The 9,038-nt window shown below is 63.5% G+C and overlaps 1 long non-coding RNA gene across 3 annotated transcripts; it reads left to right on the plus strand.

Moving 5' to 3' along the window:
* Positions 1 to 1,136: 1,136 nt before the first annotated feature.
* Positions 1,137 to 3,267, plus strand: LOC136993274 (uncharacterized). Of its 3 annotated transcripts, XR_010885526.1 has the most exons (4): positions 1,137 to 1,437; positions 1,655 to 1,810; positions 2,400 to 2,499; positions 2,761 to 3,267. It is a non-coding gene; the product is annotated as an uncharacterized lncRNA (long non-coding RNA). The 3 variants fall into 3 exon arrangements; XR_010885527.1 differs by having other exon boundaries at positions 1,137 to 1,814; XR_010885525.1 differs by having other exon boundaries at positions 1,137 to 1,810.
* Positions 3,268 to 9,038: the final 5,771 nt, after the last annotated feature.

A 9,038-nucleotide genomic window follows, 5' to 3' on the forward strand; every position in this document is an offset into this window, starting at 1 on the left:
GGCCCTGGGGCTCCATTTAAGCTCAGCCCAGGGCCCTCTCTCCCCTCCAGGCTCTGCTGCAGGTTGCATGTCTCCAGCCCTGCCCTGCTCCTCAGGTGGATGCAGAGCTGCAGCGTGAGCGCTTGGCTCTTGGATGGACCCCTTGGTCGTACGCTGGAGGTTGTCTCCAGCCCTGGCTCCTGGAGGGGCTTTGGACCTGTGTTGTAGCCTTGTCTCCAGCCCTGTCTCTGGCCTCGTCTCCTTTTGCTCCTGCCTGAGCTCTGCGGATGGGTCCTGGACCTGGCTCATTGCTTGCTGGGTCTGGGTCTGGGTGATGGAGCCTGCTGCCAGTGCCTGGCTCTGCTGCTGTGGTCAGTGCCGGTGGGATTGCATCCATGGGTGAGGGCACTGCTGGCACTGGGGTCACCGCAGCGCCCGGCTCGGCCCCTTGCAGGAGCAGCCGGCGAGGTGGGAATCAAAGCCACCGGAACAGCCCTGGAGCCGGAGCAGGGCCATCCTGCTACGTCCCCAGGTGATTTGCAGCTTAGCCGAGGGTGGCCTCATCCCGGCGGCGGGGGGCTGCCTGCTCTGCCGTCGGCCCATCCCCGTCCCCGCGGCTCCCCAGGGTGCACCCGGCCCCCCCGCCCCGAGCCTCGCTGCCCCCTCATTGCTCATTAACCAGCTCTTGCAAGGAGGAATAACAAATCATAAAGCAACCGCAGCCATCAGCTGGACTTTACACTCCTGGGGACGGCAGCGCCGGGCCGGCGATCCCGCTGCGGGGATCCCGTGCTGCTGGGAGCCGCGCGGTTCCCTTGGACTTTTGTAACTTGCAGACTCTGGCTTAATCTTGGAGCAAACAGACGCCGGAGATAAGGAGGCCAGGTGACCTGCGGAGGCCCGTCTCCCTCCAGCCTGCTTGTTTTCTTTGCGCCCAGCCCCAGGCTCGGGGCTTTACGGGTGTTTGCTCTGGGCTCAGCCCTGTCGCACGGAGATGCCGGCGTATCCAAAGTCTGTGCCAGCGGCTCCGGAGGCTGCAAGGAGCTTTATCCGCGTTGGCAAAGAGCAGGTCACGGGAAGCCCTGCCTGCTGCCCACCGCCCCGAGGACACTGCTAAGGAAACCCCGCTGCGGTTCCCACACAGCTGCAGAGCTCCCTGCTCGCCTTCCCGCCTCCGGGAGCTTCCCGGGCTTTATCCCGGGCCAGCCAAGTGGCAGCGCTGCGGTGTCCGAGGCTGCGGCAAAGGCAGAGTAAAATCTGTTTGCCTAATTTCGTCTCTCTCTTTGCCTCCTGCTTGCCGCAGGCTCGGGGAGCTCGTGGAGCCGGCGCAGCCCTGCTGACACGCGGTAACTCGTTAAGCGGCGATAACGCAATGGCCCGTTTGAACCCTCCGTTTCCGCCTTGGGTTTGGCCGATTTTCCACCGGCGACGGTGACTCAGTCAAATAAAGAGGATGAGGTAAAAAGGGCTGGTGGAACGGGTCATGAAATGGCAAACATCTCCCCCACGCGTAAGAAAGGAAGGTGGAAAAGAGCCCGTTTGCGAAAGCTTCCAGAGAAACCTGGGGGAGGCCGGCAACGGGAATTCATTTCTCAAAAAGCCAAATCTGGAAGAAAGTTCTGCCCCAAGTTTTCATTTTCAGGCACTTTCTCTCTCTTTCCCCAAACTCTTTCAGGTCGGAACTGGGAAAAGAGGCGCTTGCACAGAGGGGCTCCTGCCTGCGGAGGCAGCGATCGGCTGCTGCTGTTTGCATCCCGGTGGTCGTGTTTTTGCCCTCGGCTGCACCAGCGGCACCTTGTCGAAGTTCGGATGCAACAGGACGCCATTCCCTGCGAGTAGCTTGAAACTCCTTTTTGACACTGTTTCTTTTTTACATTGCTCAGCCCCTGCACAAAAACCACTTAAATAGCAGCAGTCACCCAACGCCCGCTCGGCCCCGCCGTGCCTCGCGCAGCCCCTCGCGCTGGTGCGTCTCCTCCCGGACGCTGCTCCAGGGATCTCGCGGCGTGGCGGCAGCTCCCGCAGGATCCCCAGCCCGGCGTGGCCGAGGGCACTGCCGGCCCTTTCTCCGGGTTTCTGCTCACCGCGGTGTTTCTCCCATTCCAGTGCAGCATGGCCCATTGCCATGGTCTGGAAACATGAACGTGGCTCTTCCCTCCGGCAGCCTCGCACTGGCGGTTCACACCCGGAGCCCGTCCAATGCCGCTTTCAGCTGCCTTCCCCGCTAGGGAAAATCCATTTTCCAGAGGTGCCCTCAAGCATTTGGGTTCACCTATGTATTTAGCCTGAATTTGTCCCGTGATTAATCTTTCCGAGAACCCTCTGCGGAGGCGCTTTACGCTGGGGAGGGGGCGTTTCAGCCATTGCTCCGATTTTCTCTGGATTAGCAATTAAGACATCTTTTCTCACTTTATATCCAGCGGCAGGAACTTCTGCTAGAGCCATTACTGGTTTCGCGCAGCCCCGCTGCTGGGATGGGAGACACTTCCTCTGCAGGATTTCCTCCAATCTTTCACTGAGGTATTATTTTTTAGGGACCACAAGCTTAATTAAAGCATTATTCATTATAACTTTAACACCTAGCAATGCCCCAAAGAGCTCCGTGATTGCTCTCCGAAAAACCGCGGGAGCAGAATGCCGAGTGGTTTCAATGCTGGCTTAGAAACATTGGACAGGTGCTGCAAGAGGTGTCGCTCCTCCGGTCGGCTTCGCAGCTACCTGCATCCCCAGCAGCAACCAAGTCTATAGGAAACTTGTTTTTTTTTTCTTTTTTTCCCCCAGAAATGCCCGATTTCCTCTTCCTTGAGGCCAGCCCCAGGGTTTTTCCCACTTTGCCCCCGAGGACAGAGCGGTGCTTGCTGCCCCTCATCCTGCCGTGTCGCCACCGAGGACACCCCAGGCCAGCGGCCGCCAGCGTCACCTCCCGGACAGGTCCTGGAGCCGGTCCCTCCGTGCGCTGCCGGCTGGGAATGCCAGGCCAGCGGCTCCCACCGAGCGAGGACGCATCCCGCCGCCATCCGTCCAAAACGGCCGGACCTGCGGGCCTGAGCAGCGCCGAAGTCAAAGTTCAAAGAAAGGGAACGGGGGGAGTGAAAGCGATTTGGAAGAGGAGCCCAGCGCAAGCAAAACACACTGTCCCGATGTTGCCACAAGCTTTTGTGTCAGTTATGACTGCCATTTATTTTTAAATATGTTTTTCTACAATTAGCTTAAATTTCAGGACATCTGAAGTAGAAAAACTAAACATTTGCTAATTTGGAGAGTTTTTCCCTTTTTTGCGGTGAAAGAAAAAAAACCCCAGTGCTGATCTGTTCATAGCAAAGCTGATGAATCGGCATTTTTAATAGAAGAATTATTTCCTCCAGCGGTTCGCAGCCAGATCTGTTCAGCCTGGCAGCTGAGCTGCGTCGCCCTGCCGGAGGCTCAGGAAGGGGCTGCGCATCCCTGGGCTCACCAGCGCCCCGGGCGTTTGGGAGACCCCGGCCTGGAGTCCCTGCTCCCTCGACGGGACGCTGCCGGGGAGCACAAGTCCATGGCTCTGCTCCACGTGGCATTTACCTTCAAGGGGAGGAAAAGGGGAGGAAAGGGTCCCTGGGTGCTTTCCGTGGAGCACGTGGCACAGGCGGAGCAGGAAGCACATGGAGAACGTCGCTGCCCTGGGGATAAGAGAGCGGATGCTGCTTCAGGAGCCGCCGGCGCTCGGAGCTCTTTGGGCTGCGCTGGGAAAGCCGCGCCGCCTCCTGCTTCCTCCGCTTTTCTTTTCACCCTTTTCCCTGTATTTCGATGCCGAACATTTGTGGCTGTGGGAGCGTTGCTGCGCGGTCCGTGCCCCATTCCGGCCTCGCTGCGCGGGCAGCGGCTGTGCAGCCTTGGGGCCCCGTTGCCAAAGGGGCTGCAGAAACGTCCCGGGGCGCCTGGCGGGGGGCAAATGCAGCGGGCGCGAGCCCCTCGCCCCCCCCCCCGGTCCCGGTTCGCACGGCTTGGCGGTGGCGAGGGCACGGACCCATGGAGCCGGAGTGCCAGGGTCCCGGGACAGGACAGGCTGGAAGCAGCCCCCGTCCCGTCCCGGCGTTCCCGTTTGCCCGAGTGCATGGAGCACAGATAAGAACAAGTTAAATTTATCTTCAAAGAGCCCCCCAAAGCGACTCCCTCTTAACCCCCTGCTCGCCGCCTCCCTCCTCGCCCGTATAAATCTCCCCTTATCGGGGCGGCCGAGCAGCGGCGCTGGGCTGGGGGGGGGGGGGGGCGGCGCCGCAGACTCTTTCTAAGCCCCAACCCGTCTCTGGTTCGCATTAACGAGGCAGGATGAAAGAGCGCGAAGGGTCCCGCTGCGAGCGTAAATAATGCAGCACGGGCTGTTTGCGGAGATTTACGCCGGGCGGTTTTCAAGTCGCGGAGAGACACAAAGCCCCAAACGAGGCCACGGGGCCCGCGACGCCCCGCAGCCGGCTCCCAGCCCGGCTTCGGCACGGCGAGCGGGGACCGGGCTGCCCGGAGCGAAAGCGCCTGGCGGCTTCCTCGCCGGTGGCCTGGAGGGGAGCAAAGGGCAGAGTGAGGACCGGCACCGTCCTCGGGGCAGCACGAGGACTGGCAAGGGAGGAGGAGGAGGAGGAAGGGGAGGAGGAAGAGGAAAGGGAAGGGGACAGGGATGGGGAAGGGAAGGGGAAGACGAAGGGGAAGGAAAGGGGATATGGAAGGGGAAGGGGAAGGGAAGGAGAAGGGAAGAAGGTGGGGAAGGGGCAGGGGCAGGGGAAGGAGACCCGCGCCGCAGTGACCTGCGTCTCACACGCTGACCCACGCGCACCCCTGCGGAGCGGCCAAAGGAAACGGGGCAGACACAGCCAAATTCCTGAAAATTATTTTTTCATTTTCTCCTTTATTAGTTTTTTATTAGAGGGAAAAATAAACCTAAGCCGACTCTGCTCGAGTGCAGTCTTCACAAGAAAAGCTCCTGGCCGCGCAAAAACTCCCCCCTGGGCTCGACATGCGGGGCCCGGCTGCTCCTCCAGCTCCCGAGCCGAAGGATCCCGCCTGCCCGAGCACGGCCCCGGCTGTCCGGGAGCTCCGGCAGCGCCCATTCCCGCAGGACGTGGGCCTTTCCTCCCGCCCCGCGCCGGCCCTGCGGCATCCAGGCGCTGCAAGAGCGGCGTGCGGATGAGCAAATCCAGCGGGAGGGGGAACGTCCCGGCCAAGGAATGAGCTAACCGAGGGGTCAGGCCTGGTGGATGAAGCCGAGCCGCTCGGACTGACGCCATGTGGGGAGGACGCGGCCCGATGGGAACCATTGGAAAAAGTCTTTGACCTTCCTGAACCTTTGGAAAGATTAAATTACACCTCCCGGAGAGCGGGAGGGAGGGAGCAGAGTGGGAGCGGTGGGCAGCGAGCGCGGTCCGGCGGTGGCACCGGGTGGGATGAGCCGGTCTTCCGCAGCCCGGCATGCGCCCGGCGCGGCGCTGAGCTCCTCCTCGTGGGATTTGCATTAACAGCAGTCGCTACAACAAGAGCGCGGCCAAGCACAATATTAGGAACTCCGCTTCCCCTCCGTCCTTAGTGCTTCCAGATGGAGCCCCTGGCCCGGCCGGCGGGAAGGGGCAAAGCCGCCCCTCTGCTCCCGGCAGGGAGGCGTCCTTCAGCTCTGGCCTCCGGAGGGGTGAGGAGGGACGGACCTGCCGTTTGCGCGAGCTCGGAGCCTGATGCCGAGCAAGAAAGGAAAAAGAGAAAAGACAGGCAGTTCCCCCAGTTTCCAAAGCGGCAGATTTATTTCCGCTTACATCAGAGAAAGTTAAAAAAGCAAAAGCGGACGAGATGGGGCTGTTCTGCAGGGCCCTTGGGACGCCGACATCCTTCGAATAACACCGCCAGCCCCGGCACGGCCTTCGGAGGGCGGCCAGCAGCCGGCCTCTCCGGGCACTAAAATCGCTATAGCAGAGTGCTAAAAATGTTCATTATCCAGGAGGGAATTGCCGTAACCGAGCAGGCCCCAGGCATCAAGCAGGTAGCGAGTCCTGGCGCAGGCTCCTTGGATCGCACCCACTCGCACACGTTTGTGTTTGCCGTTAAAGCCTTCCGGCAAAGCCGTTCCCACGGAGCAGCCGGGGTGCCGGCAGCCCCGCCAGCCCTCCGCCCGGCACCCGCTTCCGGCAGAGCCGCCGGCTCCGGCCTCGCGCCGCGGCAGCTCCCGGCGCTGGGGGCGACGGGCAGAGGAATGGGGTGCGGAAGCGAAGACGCGAGGCTGGAGCCCCCGAGCGGCTCCGGGCAGCGGCGGTTGCGCCGGGCAGAAATGGGGTGAAACGGGGCCTTTTTGGGTCACTCCCGCCTCGGCACGCCAGCCAGCTCCCTGCCCCAAAAGCGCTGCGGATTCGGACCGCCGGCACGTCTCCGGAGCCACCGCGGACACCCGGAGGGCTGGGCGGCTGCGAAGCAACCCGGCTGCTCCTCCTCATCCTCAGCCCCGGCTGGGAACGGCGGCTCCCACCGCTCCAGAGCAGCTGCCACCAAGGCTGCAGCTCTTCCATAAGGAGCGCTATCCAGAGCCGGAGTTGAAAAGCTTAAATGGAAAAGAAGGCTAAAGGGAATGGTGGAAGAACCGGCTTTTCTTTTATTGATTTTTTTTTTCCTGGAGGATGCTGCATTGAGCCGAACGCGACAAATATTCCAGGAATGTTTGTCCTCAGGGCCTGGCAGGAGCAGGGAAAGGCCCAGGGAACGGCACCCGCCGGCACCTTATCGGCCCCGGTGCTCGCGGGGGGGAAGCGGCTCTGCCGGGGACGGCGGCGGCGCGGGGGGCGCCGAGAGCTGCTCCCGCGCGCGGCCGCCTGGGGCCCGGGCTAATTAGCCGTCCTCGTTAAAAGCACACGGCGGTGGGCTAAACGGGTGGAGGAAGGGGGCGAGGGCCTGCCGGGGGGGCGGCCGCGGCTGGGGGCTGCTTTTTTTACTTCCATTGCAAAAATAAAATACAGCGCTTCTCCGTAGCTGCCGGTGCCTCTCCGCCGATCCCAATTCCCGAGTTTCCCCGGCCGAAAAGGGAAGATGCTGAGCGACTCGGTAGCCGGCTGCAGCGCCCAGGCCGGCCGCTGCCTCCTTCAAAGCCGGACGCTCGCTCCGCTCCTCAGCGATGTCCTCAGCCAGCCGTCGGTCCCGTCCCTGCTGGCCGGCAGAGCAGGGTCTTGGCTTCGGCGCCGGCCCCGGAGCCGCCCCAGCTCCGGCCCCGCGGAGGGCATCGGCACTGCTGCCGGCCCTCGTCCTGCCCGGCCCCGCTCCATTTCCCTGGACACAGATAACCCAGCCAGAACCTGGGCAATTTTCTGTGCATAATAGCCAGAAATTTTGCTCTCAGCGGCAGGCACCAAAATCAGCATCGCAGCGGAGGCAGCCGGGATTAATCAGGCTGCCCACGACCGGGAACAAGCCGTCGCTGATTGAGCGGCGGCAGCGGGCGCCCAGGGCCTCTCCTCCGCCTCCCGCGCGGATTCGCCGCTCCTCGCGCATCCATCGCCCGCATCCTCGCGGAGACGCCGCCGCAGCGCTGCCCAGCCCCGCGGGACCAGGCGCGACGGGGGCGATCGGGGCCCGGGCGCCCTTGGCTCTGCCGGGGAGCCGAGAGCAGAGGGGCAGGAGAAGCATCACCAGGAGATAACAGCCCTCGGACGGACGGGGGGGGCCAAGCTCCCCATCCCCGCTGCGTCCGGCTGCTCTCCTGCAAGCCGGCAGCTCTGGCAGCTCCCTGCAGCCAGGACCCCGGAAAGGGGCCGCGGGAACCACCCGCGTCAGCTCCTCTAAAGCAGCCTCCAGCGCAGCCATAGCGCGACACCGCCATCCCTGGCTGCTTCTTTCCTGCCCTGCGGCTCGGAACAGGACTGGTGTCTCCCGGGCTGATACCTTCCTCTCCCCTTCCCGTCTCCGGGGTCCCCAGGAGCCGCTTTCCAGTCCCCGTGCAGGACGCACGTGGCTTCCCCAGTGCATCCCAGCCCCTCACCGCAGGGACACCCCCCCTCTCCCTTCCTCCGGGGATGTATTTTCCGGAAACACCCTGACACCACTTTGCCTCCATCGATCCTGGAGCCGAGCATCTCCGGCAGATGAGTTGGGGCAGTGGGGAATATCAGGGACAACCCGAGCCGGAGGGGACAAGTCCCCAGCAGGGAGGTGACCAGCTCCGGTGCCACCTGGCCCTGGGGGGGACGCGGGGATGCGCGCAGGAGGAAGCAGCCCGGCGGAGTGGGGAGCGGGACGCCACCTCCACCGCGGTGCTCCCTCCCCTCGGCGAAGCGGCAGGATGTTTACACGAGGGTTTCTGGCCGGGGAAGGACACACAAAGCCTCGAGAAAGCAAAATGAAAGAAAGAAAGAAAAGAAGAAAAAAAATCCCCTGTTGTTCCCTCCAGCGGATGGAAAGTAAACACAGCTGCTCCTCCGGCCCCAGCAGCGCCCGCGTGCGCCCCGGCCCCAGCCCCGGCGGCGGGTCCCGGCCCTCAGCCCGCTCCCGCGCGCCAGGCGCTGCCCGGGACCAGCCTGCACCCTGCACCCGCCTCCGGGGCCGCAGCAGAGCCCGGGTGCCGAGAAGGCGATTCCGGCCGCGGGAAAGGCTCGGGCAGAGAAGGCCGGTCCCAGCTCCAGCAGGATGGGGAAACCAGCCGGCCTCAGGAGGGGTCGGGCCGGCCTCAGCTCCATCCTCGCTTTCGAGAAACCGCCGACCCGAAAGATTCAGTTTGCTGGGTTTGGTCTCAGGGTGGCTCCGGGGAGCAGCTGCATGGAGCAGGGCGGATGCAGCGGGCGGCCGGGAAGCGGCCGGGACTCTGGCTCGCGCCGAGGACGTGGCAGGCTGCGTCCACGTGGAGGACGGGGTGAAGCTGAGGTTAAACATCAGGAAACGCTTTGGAGCTCCCGCTGGGATCCGGGCGGCAGGACGGGCTCCTGGGGGCAGTGGCGGTGCGGCCGCCCCGGCGGAGGCAAGCCCGCGGCTCGGTGGGTGGCGGGATCGCCGTGCTGTCCACACTGCACCGCTTGGCTTGCAGCCCTGCCGGGAGGAAAGAGCTTTCCCGGGTGCCCTGCCTGGAAGGT

This window comes from Apteryx mantelli, chromosome 13 (assembly GCF_036417845.1).
Source record: "Apteryx mantelli isolate bAptMan1 chromosome 13, bAptMan1.hap1, whole genome shotgun sequence".
In the NCBI taxonomy this organism is placed as follows: domain Eukaryota; kingdom Metazoa; phylum Chordata; class Aves; order Apterygiformes; family Apterygidae; genus Apteryx; species Apteryx mantelli.